Consider the following 23,370-nt stretch of genomic DNA (forward strand, 5'->3'; position numbering starts at 1 on the left):
GGTCGCTTCACACTCTATTATACATTATTTTTTTTTTCTTAGATGATTTTGCAGATAGATGCCAGTGTGGCCTGGAGGCTCATCTCGAGGAGGAGAGTCCTGGTTGTTACAATGATGTTGGTGTGGACCCCGACGGAGGTCATACCGATCCTACGTACTTTCTCGGTGATCATTAATGAAGACCGTTGAGGAGTGCTTCTGATGCTTTTGTTGTGGGGACTCCTTTTTGTTTTTGTTAGGAGTTTATTCCCGTCTTGACTGTGGTCCTGTTGTAGTTTTTACTTTCTTTTCCTTTTTGGGGTTGAGTATGCTCACCCTGTATATATTTATGTACGTAGTTCTGTTCTTGTCAGCTCTGTTTCTATGTTTGTGGGTTGGTGGGAAATGTGCAAACTTTCTTATGTATATATTATCATCATTTCTCCGTATCACTATGCTTCCTTTTATTATTGAAATTGTAGTTCATCTGCAACACTTTGATCTTGCCTTTGGTAAAGTGAATGAATTTGGTTCCATGAATGTAAGCACTGCTCCTAGATCCGTGGGATTTGGCGGATTGCCGTTATGCAATTCGGGTCACCTACCTAATCCTCCCAGGGGTGGTTTGGGGTGTGACACCGCCGATATAAACCTCCCCACATTGTAGGCGATAGGGGGAGCTGCCACTATGGCTAAATCACTTCGCCCTTCGAGGAGCCATGGGTATTTCCTACGCACAAGACACCACCCAAAGACAACAATAAATGAGCCAAACTGGAATAAATAAGATATGATTGGTGAGTATAATTATAGATGCAAATGCCTATGTGGTATGTAGATTATTGGATGAGAAGGATTACACAATGAGAAAATAAGATGTGATTACCATTGGAAACATGATTTATTGGGGAAAAGAAACAAGATTTATATATATATATATATATATATATATATATATATATAATCCATATGAAATCCCTAGGGCATAAGCATGAAGGAATGAAATCAATAGGGACAATTTATATTTTGTCTACCCTGCATCCCCAATCAAATATCAAACAAGCAAATGGAGTAAAGGAGAATTCCAACGAGAGACAAGGATTGATTATCATAAAGTAAAAGGGGAAGGGATGAGTTTCAAATTCAATATGGACAACCACATGAACAAGGAAACATGCTTGAGGATGTGTCCATGGAAGTATTTTCTATGAAATTTTTGGGCATATGATGGATTAGTCATGCCTTTGAAGTTTTTCCCAAAGTAGTGAGGATTTGAGAATTTTATCCCAACCAATACCTAGAAACAACTAAAATAGTTCAACTAGGCATGGTAAACTTGATAATTAATCTCTAGATTTTCTTTAAAAAGAATTTTAAATTCAATAAAAGACATAATATGCAAACAAAACCTGCTAAAATAGTGTCATTGATCTATTACGGCTTGAATCAATCGAAAACCCTAACCCCAATTGTCACAGCCCCTATCCCAAGCTTAGCAAATAAGCACAATCAAGAGGGTGATTAGGATAACACGCATCACCCCAATTGCTACCAGGCACAGTGTCCCAAGCCATAGTCAATAACCAAGGACCCACCCAAATAATTACATTTGAGAAAAAAGAAATAATATTCCATTTGTTGTCAGAGTTAATAGAGTGGAGCAAATATTTACATAAAGTAGTTACAATATGTTTAGCTGGCTAGGTGATAGAGTAATAGTTTAACACGGACTACCAACTGACCATGACATAACTACTCAAAATACTATTAAGTTATCACAAAAAATGTCATAACAGACACAAAGCCCCAAAAGAATCAAAAGTGGGGACAATCCCCAACAACATCAGTGCCCGTAGGCACAATCATCACAGGGGCAACCGACGTCGTGTTCTTTTGATACAAACTCAGGTTCCTCTACTCCGATACTGTCATAATCCATCGGCTGAGCTTTTAGACCAGCCAAAAAGCCACCATCTGCATCAAAATCTAAAAAGTTGTGTACACAAGGGGTTAACTCCATTGAGCCAATGAGGGAAAAGGGGAGTGTACAAACACACAATCACACATAGTCCATGATGCATGTAATGTTAAATATCTTTTCCACCTAACAAACAGTCTAAGTCATGGTATATGCTATTGTGATAACTCGGGAGACACTGAGGGTGACTTAACTTATCACCCCAGTGATACCTCAATTATCACGAGGGAGCCTACACTGGTAGAAGCCATCAGACGACCCAGTGGCAAACCCCGATAGCCATCACTACCCCTGACCTGGCCTCTCCCACCTCCACAGGCAACATGTGCTCAAACTATCCAACACATAAACCCCTGTTGGCAAGGGTCGTAGCATAAGGGAATAAGAGTCCTAACCATAGATATTCTACATGCAAATCCTATCGTCACGAGAGGTATTCTGGGTGCATCAATGTCCCATTCCATCTAGTTCCCAGATACCAGCACGCAACGGCGCATACAGACCAGGATGGCAAGCAATGAATATAATAAGAATTTTTGGGGTTTCGACACCGGCATACGTGGCACCATAAGCTAATACAATGAAGCAAAGTAACATATCCACATTTCATCAATTCGTATCCAACATGGTTTTATATGCAAAGATGCAACATGGTAAGAATGAATGCAAGCATAAAAACCATCATGTAATGTATATAGTTGTATATTATATATCAAGCGCAAACTTCACCCAAAGCCCACTCACAGTTTGCTTGCTTATCGTTCAGTGTGTTAGTAAGATTTACCTTGGTGCACGTACTCCCGTATAGATTCTGAAGTCTGAGGATGCATGAGAAGATAGTTAGAAGTGTATAGGTGGATCCCATGAGGGGTCCCAACAATTTACTTGAAGTTTGGATCAAGATAGCAAGGGCAGATGCAGGGATGGAGGCAGCCAGGTGAGTCCATTCCTGGATCCGTCCAGGCCAAACTCTGAAAACATATCGAACGGACTCACGGGTGGAGCTTCCAAGTGAATCCGCTCGTGCATCCGTCCAAACCCTAAGACATTCTCGAGAGCGAATTGAGCTACAGGCAGATTTACCCAGTGAGTCTGCTAGTGGCTCCAGCCAGGCTAAACAGCTAGGTTATACCGGACGGACTAACGGGCGGAAACACGACAGTGGATCCGCTCATGGATCCATCTACTCTTCCTTTGAAATCTGAGAAGATTTCCACCTCCAACCCTTAATCCATGGAACCATAAGGGTCCTAGGGCTAGGGAGGTGAGTCAAATCCTTTGTTAGGGGTCCAAGACTTGTATCCCATTATAGAACTTAGAGGATTCAAGGGATTGGATCCAACTCCAAGGTTTTTCCCAAACTTAATCTAGGTCTTCAATGCTTTGAACAGCAATTTAGGTCATCAAAGACATGAAGGTAGCAAGGGAGGAGAAAAGAGTCTCAAATTGGGTATTAATTAGAGATTATTGGGTTCCCAAGAGAAACCCTAGGCTGAGGATCGATCCCAAAGGAATCCCCAACCAGAAAATGGAAAAGAGAGGGAGAAAGGTGAGGACATTCACCTCAAGAATGGACCAATGGATGGCTTCCACCTCCACAGCTGCTCCAGTCTTCCCTCCAAAGCTTTCAAAGCTCTCCAAGTCTCCAATGTTTTGGGTAGGTAGGAGAAGTAAATGAGTCTTAATGACCAAGTTTTGCCTTTATAATTAATCCCCACTTAGGGCCTATTTGGCTTGGGCTTTAAGAGTCAAAACTCATTTAAAAGCCAACTAGGCAAGTGGGTCCACCTATATGGCACACCCACAAGCCAAGGAGACCAAGGGTGGGGCCCACCTTGTCTAGGTGCCTAGGCAGGATGCCCGGGGCATGGGGTGTGGGTCCCATAGGAGGGAAACACCCAAAAGCCTAAAATAGCATGGGCGGACTAACGGACGGATGTGGTCTTTATGAGTCCGTTCGTGCATCCGTTGCTACTGTAAGGGCAAAACCCCAAGGAATTGACTGGGCTTTGGCCCACACTTCAAGGCCAACAAGGGGAAGGTACACTAACATTCATAAGGGTAGTATCTTACCCCTCAACCATCAAGATGTGTCCTTCGTAATCCTGAAGAGTTTCCCAATTGTGATGCTAAGCTCATCTTTGAAAGAGGTGTCTAGGTGTGGGGACATAGGAAACACCCTCTGGTACTCTTCACTCTGAGGACTCGTGCTAGGAGGATGGTCGACGAAATCACCATCGTTAAATCTTCCCCACTGTCGATTAAGGAACCTCTCCTCCACAAGTATGCTTGTGAACTGGTCAAGTATCTTATGGCTAGGTTTGACCACAAGTAAAAATACCTCACCAACATACGGCAGCAGAATCTATACATCATAAGAGAGAGAAATTATAATTAATAGCAAATCCGGGGGCAGATGTAACATCCTCCCCACCTTACAAAAGTTTCATCCTCAAAATTTATCTTACCTTGTAAGAATCCAAGGGAGGGATACTTTGCTCGCATCTCCACCTCGGCTTCCCAGGACACTTTTTCTTCTAGGTGGTTGTACCACTTCACTTTCATATAATGAATAGGTCTATTGCGGAGATTCACCACTTTGCTGTCCAGGATCTTCTCAGGTTGTTCTTTATAAGACATATCCGCTGCCAGCTCCGGTGGTTCTTGAGATAGAACATGACTTGGGTCATGTACGTACTTTTACAACATAGACACGTGAAAGACATCGTGCATGCCATCCAAAGATGGTGGAAGTGCTAACTGATACGCCACCGGTCCAATCTTCACAAGAATTTCATAAGGCCCAATATATCTCGGGCTTGACTTGCCCTTCTTGCTGAACCGCATCATGCCCTTGGTAGGCAACACCTTGAGAAACACCTTGTCACCAATAAGGAACTCTAGATCCTTCCGCCTTTGGTCTACATAGCCCTTCTGCCTAAACTAGGCAGCCTTGATTCGTTCACGGATCAAGTCCACCATCTCACAGGTTGCTTGGAGTAATTCTGGCCCAAGGATATTTCGCTCACCTACTTTGTCCCAGTATAATGGAGTATGACACTTCTTCCCATACTGAGCTTCAAATGGAGCCATCCCGATAGTAGCTTGATAACTGTTATTGTACGCGAATTCGATAAGAGAGATGTGCTCATCCCAATTGCCCTGCATATCAACGGCATAGGCTCGAAGCATGTCTTCCAATATCTGTATAGTCCTCTCCGACTATCCGTCAGTCTGTGGGTGGAAGGTAGTGCTAAAACTCAATAGGGTACCTATAGCTCTTTGGAGTCCACCCCAAAACTTGGATGTGAACCTAGGATCCCGATCCGAGATAATGCTAACTGGAACTTCATGCAGGCAAACCACGTTATCAATGTATAAGCAGACCAACTTATCCATAGCATCAACACCTCTGGGTGTACGAGGTAGTCCAGTGACGAAGTCCATGGTGACATATTCCCATTTCCATTCTGGCATGAGCAATGATTGTAAAAGGCCATAGGGCCGTTGTTGATCTGCCTTCACCTGTTGATAGGTGAGACACCTGGCCACAAATTCAGCTACATCCCTGTTCATTCCACTCCACCAGTAGTGTCCTTTCAGGTCCTTGTACATTTTAGTACTACCTAGGTGAATTGAATAGGGAGAATCATGTGCTTCAGACAACACTTCCTCCCTTAGCTGGTTGTCCTTAGGAACATATAGCCGATCTCTAAACATGAGAACGCCGCTATCTATCAATGTGAATCTAGATCTCACTGTGCATTACCCTGGATAGCTTCAATGATTTCCTGAAAGCGTTCATCTAAAGCCTGAGCTGACTGAATCCTTTCCACCAAGGTTGATTGCACAGATAAGGCTGCTAGAGATCGAGTAACACCCTCTACCAGTAACTCCAAATCCATCCGTCTAGCTTCTTCCACAAGTTCCTTAGTGACAGCCAAGGATGCTATGGATAAGGTCTGGGACTTCCGACTAAGAGCATCCGCCACAACATTTGCCTTACTAGGATGGTAATGGATGGTGCAATCATAGTCCTTCAAGAGTTCTAACCAATGATTCTGTCTCATGTTGAGTTCCTTCTGAGTAAAAAAATATTTGAGGCTTTTATGGTCACTGTAGATCTCACTCTTCTCTCCATACAGGTAATGTCTCTAGATCTTCAGGGCAAAGACCACAGCCGCCAACTCTAAGTCATGAGTTGGGTAATTCCTTTCATAATCCTTCAGCTGACGAGAAGCGTAGGCCACCACCTTTTCATTTTGCATCAAAACACAGCCGAGGCCCATCATTGAAGCATCACAATAAACTACCATCCCTCTGGTACCATTTGGAATGGTAAGTACTAGAGCCAAAATCAATCGTTGCTTCAATTCCTGGAAGTTCTTCTTGCAGTCGTCAAACCACTCGAACTTCACTTCCTTCCGGGTCAGTCGAGTCATAGGAGCAGAGATCTTTGAAAAATTCTCAATAAATCTCCTATAATAGCCGGCTAGACCAAGGAAACTATGAATATCTACTACATTCTTGGATGTCTCCCAGTCAACTACGGACTGTACCTTGCCGGGGTCAGCTTCAATACCCTTTGCAAAAATCAAATGACCCAAGAAAGCCACTTGCTGTAACCAAAAATCGCACTTGCTAAACTTAGCATACAGTTGCTTTTCTCTCAAGCAATAGCATAAAGCAAAGGTGGTCAGCATGCTCTTCTTCGCTCTTGGCGTAGACCAGGATGTTGTCAATGAACACGATGACGTACTTATCTAACACGTTGTGAAACACCCTGTTCATTAATTCCATAAAAGCTACCGGGGCATTGGTCAGCCCGAAGGCCATAACCAGAAACTCGTAGTGTCTATATCGCGATCTGAACGTGATTTTACTGATGTCACCACCCCTGATCTTCAATTGATGATACCCCGAGTGGAGATCAATCTTGGAGAATACCCTTGCGCCTTGCAATTGGTTGAATAAATCATCGATCCTAGGCAGCGGGTACCGATTCTTGATCGTAAGCTTATTGAGTTCACAGTAGTCAATGCACATACGCATACTACCATCCTTCTTCTTTACAAACAAAATAGGTGCACCCCACGGGGAAACACTTGGCCTGATGAAGCCCTTCTTCAATAGATAATTAAGCTGCCCTTGAAGTTCTTTCAATTTTGATGGGGCCATTCTGTATGGGGCCTTAGACACTGGAGCAGCACCGGGCACCGGGCACCAGGTCAATCATAAATTCTGTCTCCCGGTCTGGTGGCAACCATGTGAGGTCTTCCGAAAAGACATCAGGAAAATCTCATACTACACTTATCTCTTTCATAGGTGTAATCTTAGCTTCAGTGTCCATCATGGAGGCTAAGTAACATTGACAAACTTGTGCTAATAGCTTTTGAACTTGGAGAGCCGAAATGATTGTCTTCTTAGGCTTTTTACTTTTGTTGCCCTTGAACACAAATTCATTGCCTTCCTTTGACTTGAAGAGTATCTTCCTCTCTGCACAGATCAGGCTAGCTCCATGAGTGGACAACCAATCCATTCCCAGAATGATATCAAAGTCCCTCATATCTAAAATTATCAAACTGGCCTCAAGTCCATGGTCGCTTACTCGAATAGGGCAAGAGTTGAAGGCTTGGTCACGTTCGACCTTGCTTCCAGTCGGTGTACAAACTATTAGCTTCTATTCCATACTGGCTGGTTCAATTGGTAATTTCTTGGCAAACGAAGGTGATATAAAGGAGTGCGACACTCCCGAGTCAAATAATACATAGGTAGGTAAGGAGCACACAAAAATCATGCCTGATAAACACCGAATAGCCAAACATGATAAACTAAACATAAGGAATTTTACTAAAGTGGTTGAGTACAATACTTGTGATGACACTAGGGTCAGACTGGGCTTCTTCATGAGTAACAGAATAAACTTGCCCCTGAGTCTTGCTTGCTGGAGGAGAAATAAGTGGGCAAACAGCAGTCTTTACATGGGGCGCCTTGGAATTCACAGCTGGCCACGAACCTGGTTATCGAGGTTGTGGGTAATCCTTGATCGTATGATCGAATTCCTTACAATTGTAACAAACAAGAGTCTGGGGCCCATAATAAGGAGCAGATGTGGCTTTAGGCACCTAGGCCACATCAGGTCTACGAGACTGAATTGGGGCTACATTTGTGTAAACCCCTCTCCTTTGGAATTTATTAGGTCCCCTAGAATCATGTGATGGCATTGGCCTCTTATCCACTTGTATGGCCCTATAATTCTCCCTCTGCTAATCTTTTATCAACTTAGCGGCTTGAACCCCTTCCGCATAGGTAGGGTACTTGTGTAGTACCATAGAAGTACTCAAATTGGCTTTAAGCCCCCTTTCAAACCTTCTCGCTTTCACTTCCTCAGTCTTCAAGTGTGTCGGAGCAAAGTAGAAATACTCCTCAAAGATCTGTTGATATTCCAGGACAGACTTGGATCCCTAGCTGAGGCTCATGAATTCAATTTCTTCTTCTCTCAAAAATTCCTTGGGAAGTAATTCTCGGGAAAGGCTTCTATAAACTGAGCCCAATTTGGGTACTTGGCCCAGAAATGTTCCTTTGAGGAACGCCACCATGCATCAGCGTCACCTCTAAGTTCGAAAGTGGCACATCAAATCTTCTCAATGTCACTACACGGTAGTACCTCAAAGATCCTTTCTAGATCCCATATCTAGGTAGCCGGGAACATAGAGTCATGAATCAACTTGTAAAAAGTAGGAGGACGATGCTTTTGGAACTTCTCTGAGAGTTTAGAGGCATCGGCCCACTCTGGCACCACATTTCTGACTGGTAAGGCAGCCAAAGCAGGAGGAGGTGGATTTTGAAATACTTGCACTGCAGGGACTTCATTTGCAGCTGGCCCAGGAGTAGGAATGATAGGAGTGGTATTAGCTGTGGGATTAGGGACTTCGTGCACCGGAGGTGGCACTCTTGGTCCTTCCCGACCAACATTTTGAAGCTGGGCAGTCACATTCTGCATGAAAGTATAATGCTCATCTTGGGATTCCCGATGTTCCCTTTGCATATCTCGTAGAATGTTCCCCAAGAGTGCCGCAACATCCACATTAGTGTTCACTGGAGGCGGTGTAGGCAAACCTTCCTCAGAGACATCACCGGTGTCATCCCTAGGAGGGGAACGATTCCGGTTGCGGGTATTGATCATGATTTAGCACCTGATATAATTAAGATGCATCACATGCTAGCACAAGAACAAGGGAAATAAATGCAAGGTAAGGGGCCTCAAGGGAAATGAGCACAAAATTTTTATACAAGGTGTGTGTACCAACACACAAGAAAAACTAGGGCCCTAAGAGTGAGGCTAAGCCAAAAATATAGGCCAATAGCCCTTTAGAACATGGGCGGATTCACGGATGGATCTAATCTTTTGAGTCCGTTCGTGACTCCGTCGCAAAATTAGACTGAATGGACTAACTGATGGATGTGGAACGTGAATCCATTTGTTTGTCCGTTCTCAAGGTGTTTCATTTTGGCCCAAAAGACCGAGCCGAACGGAACTACGAACGGATCCTTGGATCATGGTTCCGTTCGTTCGTCCGTGCAATTCAACAAACGAAAGGTCAGGTTTTTATACTCAACGGATTCATGGGCGGAATCACGATAGTGAGTCCGGTCGTGCATCCGTTCGAAATTTTTTGATAAGAATACCAACCGCGCTCATTTTAACTTTGGCTTGTTTGGGAGAGGCGGAGGCATAGAGCAAGGGAAGCCCAAACTTTGTCCGCTCGAGATTTTACACCTTGGGTTTGTGGATTTTAGACTCCTTCAACCTCAAATCCAAACTTCTTACTTCAAGGTATGAGATCCTTTCCCATCTTGGTTTCTTTGATTTGTTTTTAGTCTTCACCTAGGGTTTTTAACTAGGCTTTCCTTAAGTTCCAATCCATTGATAAACATGTCTTACCATGTTTACACCCATCGATTAGGGCTAGGGTTAGTCAAACCCTTGCCAAAACCAAAAATTTCCCACTGTTTTGGGTAATTAGTCTTGTGACATGAATGCATTATTATTATTTTTTTTATTCTTCCCACATTCCATGAGTTTGTTGTAATTTTAGATGTACTATTACTTGTTTAGCATTATTGTCAATGCCTCAAAGGGAATTAAAAGAAATTTCCCAAATTTTTGCCATTTGAGAAGGGATTTATTTTATGCTTTGGGTATATTTTACTCCTCTTTTGATTTCCCTTACAAGCATGTTGCTTGCATAATTTGTGTTTGATCTTTATTATTATATTTGATTTTATGGAGGGTTTATTGGGATTTTTCTTCCTATTAATTCTCTTTGTAATATTTTATATGAAGATGGATCACTCATTTGTTGTATTTACATTTAAATCTCCATACTTTTGTTAGAGTTGGAGTGACCAAGCACTCACATTGTCTCCTTTTTCTTTTATTTGTATGTGTAGGCAACTTAGAGTGAAATGGCTCCCAAGACTAGGGGAAACAGGGCTCCTGTAGCAGTAGCACTACCAGCTCCAGCCCTAGCCCACTTTGATGCCAACTTCTTTGTGTCAGCAGAGGCGGAAAGCCTATACACTCGAAAACTCTGTGACAGGAAGATTGAGGTGGGAAGGGATGTCATTGTAGAGGAGTTAATTGCCTTTAAGGTGGGGCAAAGATTTGAGAACTTGGGGTGATTCAACATGCTGACTTTGCCCAAGTACTACTACCCCAAGTTGATTGGGCACTTCTACTCCAATATGTCAGTCATTCTGGAGGAAGCAGGGAGGCTTCGAATTAATTCCTTTGTGAAGGGAGTCAGGATATCTTTCAATGAGGTTGAACTGGGGGTTATTCTTGGGATCAATTCCATTGGAAACCGTGTTTATCACCCACCGAGAAGGGATCCTTTAACTTGTGTGTCCAGGACAGAGGATTAATATCTGATCTCCGTATTGACCGATGACAAGTACACATATCGAGTGAATTTGACTACATTTGGTAAGTCACAATGGATTTTGACCATGATAGCCAAGACCAACCTTGTTCCTGTTAAGGGGCACAACACTGAACCCTCACTCATGTCTGCAACCCTAGGCTTATGTCTGTATCAAGGTGTTCAAGTGAGTCTGCCCTACATCATAGTCAAACACAAGGAGCAGGTTCAGTTCAAGTCTAGAATATAGAAGACCCTGCCCTATGGAAGGCTTCTTACCCGCATCTTCGAGCACTTCCAGGTCAACCTGGAGAATGAGCCACCCTTTGAGAGCTTCAAGGAACCTCTTGGGTGAAATTCCCTGGCCCGAATGAAGATCAAATGCAACACATACAGTGATGGGGAGCTAGTGATCCCAGAGGGTGGTGAGGAAGAGGGTGTAGAGGGGAGTGGTGGTGATGAGGAGGGAGGAGCACCAGTATAGTTTACTACTGGAGCTTCCAGTTTTAGGACCTCAGATATGGGCGCTGTCCTAGATGCCCTTGCCCAGCTGAACACCAACATGGCCAGGCTTAATTCAGACATGGTGCAGGGGTTTGCAGGCATTTATGGACAGTTCGCTTCATACAATCATCGGTTCAAGAGGGTGGAGAAGGACATCCACGACATCAACGCCTACTTGTATTATGAAGGCAACGATGAAGAGGATGGGGAGAGTGATGATGAGATGGGGGACTAGACCCCGGGGCTGCAGAAGTTATATTTTGACTTTCTCTGTTTGATGTTTTTTTGTGGTCGGGATGGATGTTTCTGAACAATATTTTAGTTTGGCTTTTTTTCTTTGACTTTTCCTTCTTTTTTTTTTCTTTTTTTTTTTTTTTTTTGAGCAAGCATGTAATTATGGTTCTTCCAATTGTAATTTTAGGAGTTTTTCTTTTTGGGTTGTATGCGGTTTGCTCGCCCCCACAGGAGGTTGAGTAAACATAACAGTTGGATGTATATGGAACCTATATTGCTATATATATACTAGCTCTTTAATTCTAATGTTGCCCCTATTATTTTCTATAGTTCCCAAATTCCACCCTAGCTAGTCTTCTCCCTATGTCTTGCACACATTTCAATTATGTTTGTTGGAAGCTTTTAATTTAGACCCTATTGTGCAGAGTAAATCAAGAGTCCTTGGTGGACCATGTTTGGTGCAGAGCATCATGCTCTGATACCACACTGTCACGCCCTTATCCCAATCTTAGGAAATAAGCACAGTCAAGAGGGTGATTAGGATGACACGCGTCACCCCAATTCCTACCAGGATCAACGACACAGTGTCCCAAACCATAGTCAACAACCAAGGACCCACCCAAATAATTACATTTGAGAAAAAAGAAATAATATTCCATTCGTTGTTAGAGTTAATATGAGCGAAAGTAATATTTACATAAAGTAGTTATAATATGTTCAGCCAGCTAGGTGATACAGTAATAGTTTAACACTGATTACCAACTGACCATGACATAACTACTCAAAATACTATTAAGTTATTACAAAAATTGTCATAATGGGCACAAAGCCCCAAAAGAATCAAAAGTGGGGACAATCCTCAACAACATTAGTGCCCGTAGGCACAATCATCACAGGGGCAACCGTTGTCGTGTTCATCTGACACAAACTCAGGTTCCTCTGTTCAAATACTGTCATAATCTACCGACTGAACTTCTAGACCAGCCAAAAAGGCACCATCTGTAAATTCACTTAGAGGGGGGGGTGAATAGGTGTAGGTTCAAAAATTAAAACAATAATGCGAAAATAAAATCTTAATACAAGAAATAGAGAAGAGTAGAGACAAGCAATAAGAAAAGACACAAGCGATTTATAGTAGTTCAGCCAATATGTGCCTATGTCCACTCCTCTCACCTTAGAGAGAATTCACTATATAGAATCTTGAGTGAGCAAGAGGACTCTTACAACAACTACTCTTGAGAAACTGAGCAAGAGGACTCAAACATAACTACTCTTGACTTGTGAGCAAGAAGACTCCTTCTCTTGATTTGGAGCAAGAGGACTCAACAACAACTTTAAGTAAAGTACTAAGTAGTTTAGGATTACCTTAAAAACTTAGTAGAATGAGTGCTACCTCTTAGTCAATGCAGCTTGGATGCAAGTATGCAATGAGGGAGTAAGGATGAGATTGAATTTTCTTCGATCTTCTTGATCTTGAAAGAATAATCTCACTAGGGAGTGCTTGATTGTTTAGAGCTCTTAATTGGTGACTATTGTAGTGTTTAGAACACTAATCAAGAGGGGTATTTATAGGCTAGAGGCTAAGAACCAATTCAAGAATCCAAATAAGAAAAGAATCCACATTCTATAAGTAATCCGGTATGCTGGATGGGAATCCGGTATGCCGGATTACCTAACTCCCTTTTAAAAATAAGAGTAACGGATATAATTTAAACAATTATAGGTGATCCGGTATGTTGGATGGGGATCCGGTATACCGGATCAGTGTACACTGCAGTACCTCAAGGATCCGGTATGCTGGATCTCATCCAGCATGCTTAAGTTAAACACTGTGAGTAGTTCCTGAGATTTTACCCCTGATCCGGTATGCCGGATTGGGAACCGGTATACCGGATTGGGCAACAGTGTGATTTCAGCTTAATTTTCTTGGGGGTTAATTTGGGTATTTCAAAACCACTTGGTCACATAGTTAGAGGGTCAAATGGCCTCCTAAGGTCATTCTAGATGCATACATGCGTGTGTGTGTGCATTACATCAAGTGTGACTCAAGAAATGGAAAATTTACACAAATATCTAAATTTATACAAAGTCTTCACAAGAGGTCTTCTTTTGACTTTCTCCAACCCAAGCTCCAATCTTCTTAAGGATCTTTGAATACTTGTATATGCTCCCCCTCACTTGGTGCTATGCTTTGACTCTAACACACTTAGAACAAAAGCATTAGTCCAAGACTTATTTGTTATCATCAAAACATCATCATGGGGATGACTTGGAGGGTGTGGAATGTAGGGTCATTTCCCTAACAATCTCCCCCTTTTTGATGATGACAAATAACACAAAAAAATAAATAAAGGAGAGTAAGGAGCAATAAGCAATTCAATTTAAAAAGTCAATTTATTTTACTTAAACCAAGCAATTACAAAGCAATTACAATATATAAGCATAAACAAGCATAAACAAGCCTTGCATTGCAACTTAGCCATAAATTTAAAATTTAAAAATCAAACAACTTCTAATTCCAACTTCTTCTCCCCCTTTGGCATTATCAAAAAGAAAAAAAATACCCTTAAAGGTCAAAAGGTGGAAGAGGGGAAATGGAAGTAGAGGCACCGGGAAAAGGTGGAGGAGGTCCTTGTGGAGTTGCTCCCGATGTATCAAGAGTGAGATGGCCAAGATTTAAGGCAAGAGTTTGAACTGCAATGAGGATTTTATCTTGGCGCACATTTAGGGAATCGAAGCCGGTCTTCAAGTCATGGCGTAGAGAAGCCAAATCTGCGTCAATCTTTTCTTGACCAATTTCAAGTGCTACAAGGCGGGTGTTAGTGTCTTCCATGTAATCATTCATAGAGGATACCCAATCTTGTAGTGAGGCTGGAAATCCTTCTTGAGCTGGAGGAGGAGGGGCATTTCCATCTAGATCTTCTTCTTCTTCAATGAATACATCGGTAGGAGGAGGAATGGCTATAGTATGGAAGCTATTCGGGCTGATGTGTTGAAAAGTTACCTTTGACTCCTCCTCACCAGAGAGGTCAATGTCATAGGCTTTGAAAAGCCGGGTAAGAAGGCGTCCATATGGGAGATTTGTGTTCTTTAAGGGATGAGCACAAGATTCCATATAGCACATAGTGAAGAAAGGAAGACAAAGAGGGGTAGAAGAGTACACACAATAAGTGAGACAGGCTTGAGGAGTGAGACACTTGCTTCGATCACCTCCTCTAGGAATGTAATTATGCTGAATTATGTAGGAGATCACATGGGGAATGAGCCGAAGTCTACCGATTATGACGGTGGCAGCTTGAGGGTCATATTGCTTCAAGATGGTTGAATAGACTTCTTGGTGATCAAAGAAATCTCTAAAAATTGTACTCTTTTGGAGATGCCCTTTCCTCCTATTTTTGTTCAAACTCAATTAAAAGTATACGTTCCCATCCCACACATTGTGAGATTTGATTATGAGCCTAACAAAATTTTTTGTCTCACCGTGTGGAAGAGGGAACCATTAATTTTAATTAGGATTTCTTGAATAATTTTTTTTTATCAATGTATACTAACTGTCCTCCCTTGCACATTGTAGTGATGGCTACCAAGAATGATGTTGTTGATCTAAACCAAGGCAATAAGTTAGATGGAAACAGCTATGACATGTGGCACCGTAAGATGAAGTTCTTACTTAATGAACAAGATTACCTTGAACACTTGACCACTGAAATGGCTAAACCCAATGAGGGTACTACCGCTCATCACCGTCAAGAAAAGGAAGCATATGAGGCTTGGTTTAAGAGAGACCGTAGTACTTGCTTTATCATGTTAAGCTCGATGCACGATGATCTCTTCGGCCAGTATGAAAAAAGCAAGACTGCCAAGTCCATATGGGACCAGGTTAAGTTAGAGTGTGGTGGTACAACAACTACAAGGCTTCGGGCCATGTCCTTGAAGTTTGAGATGTACTGTATTGACCCAAGCACAACATGGTTGAACACCTTAGGGTTGTGAAAGACATGATCTGAAAATTAGGTGATGCTGGGCTACACCTTACCATTGAGCAGTAGGTTCAAGCTATCATAAGGATGTTACCTGATTCCTGGGCCCAAATGAAAGTGGTTCTCACATATAATGATAGTGTCAAAACTTTCAATGACATTGCCACTCATGTGGAGTTAGAGGCGGAGCGCCTAGAGACGATCCAATCGCATACCCTTGTCTCCTAAGAGGGGCAATGCAAGACTTTTGGGTCTAAAAGCAAGAGACAAAGGAACACAGGGAATTAGCGACAGGCTCAAAACGCTGCACCAAGTGGAGGCAAATCTGCCAAGCGCAAACGTGGTGAGCGAGGTTGAAAGAGAGACATCACCAAGGTCAAGTGTTATAACTATTAGAAGATGGGGCAATTCGCTCGTGATTGCACTGAAGTAGAGAAGGTACCATTTCTGTCCCTCTCTCCTTGTACTTTTATGTGTACATATGTTTTGGTTGCCCAAATCCAATCTAACTGGATTGTGGATACAGGAGCAATAAGACATATTGCGCGTGATTGAAGGGGGTTCGTAGATCATAGAAAGATAACAGATGGCGCCCAGGATATGTACATGGGGAATGGCACAAGTGAAGCAGTTCGAAGAGTTGGTATCTATTAGCTCACATTGCGCACTGGGCACATCATGCTTCTTCATGATGTGTTATACGCACCGAAAATCCAAGGTAATCTATTTTCTATTACTGCACTTTTGACTTTAGGTTATTCATTTATTTTTTATGGTGAGACTTTTGAGATATGTTTGGATGGTAGTTATTTTGGACAATGTTTTTTTGAGAATGGTTTTATTAAAGTAGATTTGAGAACTCATGTGGTTGCTTCTTCGTCTTTTGTGATTAATACTGATATTAGTTTGGAATCAATTGCATGGCATGCTAGACTGGGAAACATAGGTCGAGATAGGATGGGACAGTTAGCTAGAGAAGGTCTTTTGACCCACTCGCTAAAATCAACCTACCGACATGTGAGCCATGTTTAGCTGGTAAGGCTCATCGAAAGCCTTTTAGAAAGGCAATCTGGGTAACGCAGACCCTAGAGCTTGTCCATTCAGACATCCGTAGACCAATGAATGTGAAGGCACGTCATGGTGCTTCTCATTTCCTTACCTTCATAGATGATTTTTCGTGATATGGCTATGTCTTCTTGATCGCTCATCGCTATGAAGCATTAGATTACTTCAAATGCTTTGTAGCAGAGGTTGAGAATCAACACGGTAGGAGTTTAAAAACTCTGTGCACTAACCGAGGATGTAAACATCTGTCAAACCAGTTTAAAGAATTGTGTGAGGAAAAAGGAATCACCAGACAACTAACTGTTCCTTATACCTCACAACAAAATGGCATAGCGGAGTGACGGAATAGGACACTATTGGATATGGTTAGATCGATGATGGCACAAGCCAACCTCCCAATATCTTTCTAGGGGGATGCTCTTTTGACCCCTGCCTATATCCTTAATCGCGTGCCATCATAGTCAGTTCCTTCCACTCCCTATGAATTGTGGAAAGGTACAAAACCCACTTTGAGGCATATGCGACCATGGGGGTGTGCAAGATATGTTCATAGTAACTCTCATAAGTTTGAAAAACTTGACCCTAGAGCTAAAAAGAATATCCGTATAAGATATTTCGATACCTCAAGAGGCTATGTAATATATGGTGAACATCAAGACGGAGGAATGACTGAGACTGAGTCCCGCGATGTTGATTTTCTTGAGACCGATTTCCCTAGTATTAGTGATGCTGGCAAAAATCTAGATCTCTTTGAGATAAAGACTGATGAAAATGTTTCGCCTACTCTTAGCAAGGCTAAGGAATCAATAATTCATCATGAGATCGCTAGAGAGGGTGAGAGTGATCATCAGCCTAGTGGGAGTGTGCTACTTAGTGAAAGCACATAACCCGGTCAAGATCCCCTTAAGCGTAGGAGCGCACGTAGACACGTTCCCTATCATCACTTTGAGATTGAGGGGGATGCCCTTGTCTGTGTTCCAAGGGATGAAGATGAGCCAGCCTCAATACGTGAGGCACTCTCCTCTCCAGCTAAGGAAATGTGGCAAGCTGCTTTGGAAGATGAGTTGAGTTCTATGAGTAAGAACCAAGTCTAGGAGTTGGTTGACCTTCCGCCTGGACGCAAAGCCATCGGAAATAAATGGGTCCTGAAGGTCAAGTGCAAGGTAGATGGTTCAGTTGACAAGTATGAAGCACGCCTTGTAGCAAAGGTATATACCCAAAAAGAAGGTGTAGACTATGATGAGACATTCTCCCCTGTGGTGAGAATGGCCTCAATTCACCTCATTCTAGCCATCGTCGCAAAGTTGAATTTGGTACTCTACCAAATGGACGTTAAAACTACTTTTCTCAATGGAGATTGGATGAAGAGATCTTTATGGCTCAACCCATGGGTTTTGAGAAGGAGGGACAAGAGCACAAAGTATGCCGTCTCAAATGTTCCATCTATGGCCTTAAGCAATCGTCCAGGCAGTGGTACATTAGATTTCATCATGCCATTACCTCTATAGGTTTTGACATGATTGAAGAAGACTACAGCGTGTATGTTAAACGGTACAAGGAAGGTTTCCTTTTCTTATCCTTATATGTTGGCGACATCTTACTAGCTAGGAATGACATTGAGTTGATTGTTGCCACTAAAGAGTGGTTGTCCTCTACTTTTGAGATGAAGGACATAGGTGAGACCAACTTTGTGTTGGGTGTAAAGATTGTGAGGGACCATACTAGGAGACTTCTTAGTTTGTCTCAAGAGACTTACATAAAGAAAGTCCTAGAGCGATTCCATATGAACAACTTGAAACCTATAGACACCCCAATGGACAAGGCATGCATTTTGAGCCTAGACCAGTGCCCTAAGACTGATGAAGAAAGAAACCAAATATCCAAAATACCCTATATGATAGCAGTAGGTAGTCTGATGCATGCGATGATGTGCACGCGCCCAGATATATGCTTTGCTGTTGGCATAGTTAGCCATTACTAGAGTAACCCAGGACCAGTTCATTGGCAGACAGTAAAGAGAATCCTTCGATACCTACGTGGAACTACGGACCTCTCATCTTCAGTGGTTCAGACTTGAGACTGAGAGACTATAGTGATGCTGATTGGGCTAGTAATAAAGATGAGCGTAAATCCACTTTAGGGTATGCGTTTGTCCTAGGAGGCAAAGCTGTTACTTGAAGTAGCAAGAAACAGACCTGCATCGCCCTATCCATGATGGAGTCGGAGTACGTCACATGTTCGACAGCAGTTCAGGAGGCCGTTTGGCTCAAAAGGTTCTTACAGAGACTTAGTGTTTCTTCTCACTCAGACAAAGCTGTGCTTATACATTGTGATAGCATGACAGCGCTTGCATTTGTGAAGGACCCCAAGTTTCATGGTAGAGCCAAGCACATTGATATACAGTATCACTACATTCGAAATATGGTCGTGCAAGGTAAAGTTGTTCTGCAGCCCATCTCCACTGGAAATATGTTGGCTGGCCCTTTGACAAAGCCTATTGTTAGAGATGTTTTCCTAGTTCATGTTAGGAACCTGGGACTCAAGCGAATATGATGTGTATTTTTCAGAACACTTTTTATGGATGGACATTTATTAGTATTCCTCTTACATTTATTTATGAGTATATATTTGTTTGAGAAATTTTGTGTGTATACATTCATTATTGTAAAGATGTCACCAGGCATTGAGTTGACCCACTCACACAGGTGACTCACCTTAGCGCTTGTAGATAGAGAGCAAGATGAGCCTATAAGCATTTGTGCTTCAAGGCGCAGTAGTTAGAGCTAAGATGTGACCTTATCTTGTCCAACTTAGAAGATACCACACTTTTATGTAGCCTGTGGAAAGCCAGATGTGAGGTTACAGGCAGAAACCATTAGGGTGACTGCGCTAGAAACTTAGGTTAGGCGCTTGAAGTAGCAACTAGACTAAGATCCATATGGCAATTATATTTTCGTAAGTGACATGCCCACCTCAGTGGGAGTTGCGCTATAGCATGCATATCATACGGCATTTGCTTATACCGACCGACTGTGAGAGTAACTGAATGGATCCCTGCTTCATCATTGTGTGAGCCACATAGATTATATTAATCCCACAGTACCCTTATTAACTGAGACAATGTCATGAAGAGGACATCTAATGACGCTACTTTGACGTTCTCCTTAGGATCATGGATGATGTGGTCCAGTGCGAAACGATTGAGAAAGCTGTTGGAGATAATTGGATTGACATGAGGGGCTCAGGGAAAACCATCTAACATTACACCTTTGTTTTGTGACTCATTGCCCAGGCGACTTGTCGTATTTGTGATCAACATAGTCATGAGTGCATTATATACAAAGGGTTAGCACTGCTCATCATGAGGGATCGAGAGTGATAGATTTGGTGTAATTGGATTGTTTGTGGTATTTCGAGATTGTTTGCAAGTGATGTATTATATTGGTTAGATGGAAGCTTGATATAGTATTCCTACCCTATATTATCTCATTAGGTCGCACGCCCCATTTCCTGTATGAAGAGTAACACAATTGAGAGAGGGAGATGTAAGACGATATGGGCCTCGGGCCCGGTTCGAACTGCCCACAAGGGCTAGCCAAGCCAACCCACATGAGAGGGGAGAGATCAGGCCAGCGAAGTGGTTGACTCTCTTCCCCCCTCTTGCAGAGTCCTATAGTGAATCTAAAAGGGGGGCAGGACTTAGGGTTTTGGCTTTATATAGACAGCCTCTAACCCTAAGGCCAGTTACATTGAAAACCTAATTTAAAAGTTCTCTCTCTCTCTCTCTCCAAGTTTTATGTTCTCTTTGGGATTCTATCTCTTCCCAGGGATTTGTGGTGTGGAGTTCTCTTTGTGAGAAACCTGACCAGATATTCAAAGATTGTGATCGTGGAGATTCGCTCTTGTGCTCGTAACCATAAGCTTGGCTTTTGATCCTTCTTTCGTTGCGTTTTCGTACACATTCAGGTATGATCCAAACCCTAGTTTATTTGGATCTTGATCTATGTGAACTAACAGTGAGATGGCTAGAAGAGGAACTATCTTATCTGGTAGATGAGAGGGCTGTTCTCAAGGATTTTATTGAGTGGCCAGAGAAAAAAGTAGATACAATGAGAGAAGCCACATTTAGTTATAGAGATTTGAAGAAGCTTCAATATGAAGTCTGGTCTTTCCGAGACAACCATAAGCACAACGTTAGCTTAGCTCTTCTGAAAAGGATACTGCAGTTGTGGCAATGTTGAAGCTGCAGCTTGATTGAAAAGGAGTAGCAGAAGAAGAAGAAGAAGAAGTTACCCGTTGGAGCAGGAGGTGGTCGTTACTGGAGCAGGTGGTTGCCTCGCCGGAGCAGCAGGTGCTCCAAAACCTTTCTCGCTCCAGGTGGGTATGTATGCAACGGGGTGGGGTGGGATTAGTTTATTAATAACAAATAGGGAAGGGCAAAACTGCCTTTTCAAATTAAAACTAACAGAGTTAGCACTCAGGGGTACAGACGTAGTTAGGAAAATTCTAGGGGTGGTAGACGTAATAGTTTAAAATCACAGGGGTGGTAAACATAAATTTACCTTTTGTTTTTAAGATACATTGAATTGTTTTGCTTGTTTTTTTCCACCCATTTTATAGGCATATTAGTTTGATTTCAAGAATAGGAGCAGATCTTGATTAACCATTTTCCTTTCCTATGTATTGGAAAGATCAAATTTGTCTTCATTGACTTGCCCAAAGAACCAACTTGCCTTTTTTTTTTTTGAGAAAATTACTCGGACCCCCCCTGACCTTTTTGACAATTCAGAGAACCTCCCCTGCCCTTCCAAAAATTACTTAGACCTCCCCTGCTTTTCAATCTTGGTTTCAGTTAGCCCCAGTCCGTTAACGGTGTTAGTAAAAACCTCCTGTGACCAAAATTCCCTTTCTTCTTCTACTTCTTCCTCTTTTTTTTTTCCTTCTTCCTCCTGCAAACCTACCTGCTCCCACCCCTCTGCAACCCCATCCACGCAGGCTACAACCCCCACTCTCCTTTGCAACCCATCCACACAGGCCCTAGAATCAAATTCCAAAATACAATTTTAACAAGGTGAAGAAGGATGGTTAGGTTTTCTTAACCTTATGGATTCAAGGTGTCGGTTAATGGTAGAATAACATCTAGCCCTCATACTTTGGCAAATTTTGAGGTTGAATGACTTTTAAAAATTCAAATCTGATCACTTGAATCGGCAAATCAAAATTAAAAATTGGCCAATCTTGATTCTGATTCCAATGGATTCATATTGGGTTTTTAGTGTTAATACTGATTGTGGCTGAATTGGAATCAAAATCGACTGAGATCGATCCCATCACCATTAATTCAGCTTGGTAGAACCTTGGTAGAATGCTCCAGAGCATTTCCTTTTACGATTCAGAAACACCAACTATTGAATGTCAATAAAAAATCCCTGAAGCGCCATTGTTCCAAAATTGGATACGTTGATGATGAAATACTACTTTAATTGCTTATTATTATTTACATTCTCATTATCACAGCTATCTAAGTGGTCTTGTTGTTCTCTTTCAACTCTGAAGTCTGATCAATTCAACTAACTACTATTGGTAGCAGAAGACTCAAGTCTCCGCGACGGTGACAACCCATGACTCAAATTAAACTTTTTTAGGGATTCACTACGTATCCCCATTGACAGATCCCTTCCTTCAATTTGCATTCGTAGAAGAATATTTGCTTTGGATTCTGAGGATCGTAGATGTAGATGGAACCAATTTCCATCGATGCATGCATGGTGGAGAACGGCGAATGGGGGTTGCAGAGGGGTGGAAGTAGGAAGAAGAAGAAAAAAAAAGGGGGAAAGGGCATAAGGGCAATAGGGTAACTTCCTAAGGGGAAAATAGGTATAATTCTCTATTTTTGTAGGTTTTTTAAATTTATCTGTTACCTAGTGTTAAAAAACTAATGGACTAGGGCTAAGTGGAGCCCAGTTTGAAAAGTAGGGGAGGTCTGAGTAGTTGTCAGAAGGGCATGGGAGGTTCCCTAAATTGTCAGAAAGGTCAGGGGAGGTTTGAGTAATTTGCTCTTTTTTTTTCTTGATATTCAACTAAACTAGAATAGGGATGATTCTTGACGACTTTGTTGTTGCAGACCAACCGTACAACTGCTAGGATTTTCCCAGCAGTTCTGGATGTTGAGAACCTATAGTTCAAGAGGAAGTTGGATCGAATGATGGAGATCAACCATAAGCTTCTTACAGTTGGAGAAAGCCAAGAAATAGCCTTGGTGAAAAACTTAAAGAGGGTTCCCCTCATTGTAGGTTTGACTACTGAGCTCTTGGATCTGTGGATTTTACAGCGTTTGAGAATCAATTTGTGTACTAAATGTTATATGTTTGACCCCATGCAATGCTTGATAGCTTTGAGTACTATTGTTAATTGTCACTGTAAGGCTCTTGTATGCTACTAAGGAAACATTAGTTTTCTAAATTGAACTCTTCATGTTCTTTATGTAAAGCTACAAGATTATCATTTCCCCCTTTTTATGGGGGATAGTGTATGCTTTTTTCCTTTTTCATACTTAATGAGGGTAGTGGATTTCCCTAGGTTCGATTCTCTCCCCTCTTTGATTGTACCCACTTCCCCTCCCAATTCCCTCAACCTCCTCGACATTTCCAGGAAGAAGTGCTTGAACCCTACTCGGACTTATAACCATGGCTAAGCAAAAAGTGGT

The 23,370-nt window shown here is 42.2% G+C and overlaps 1 long non-coding RNA gene across 1 annotated transcript; it reads left to right on the forward strand.

The window, feature by feature from the left end:
• The first annotated feature begins 294 nt into the window (after positions 1 to 294).
• On the forward strand, positions 295 to 22,967 carry LOC122665022. Its single transcript, XR_006333417.1, has 4 exons — positions 295 to 305; positions 5,561 to 5,566; positions 10,565 to 10,570; positions 22,789 to 22,967. It is a non-coding gene; the product is annotated as an uncharacterized LOC122665022 (long non-coding RNA).
• Positions 22,968 to 23,370: the final 403 nt, after the last annotated feature.

The sequence above is a fragment of the Telopea speciosissima genome, chromosome 6 (genome assembly GCF_018873765.1).
Source record: "Telopea speciosissima isolate NSW1024214 ecotype Mountain lineage chromosome 6, Tspe_v1, whole genome shotgun sequence".
In the NCBI taxonomy this organism is placed as follows: Eukaryota; Viridiplantae; Streptophyta; class Magnoliopsida; order Proteales; family Proteaceae; genus Telopea; species Telopea speciosissima.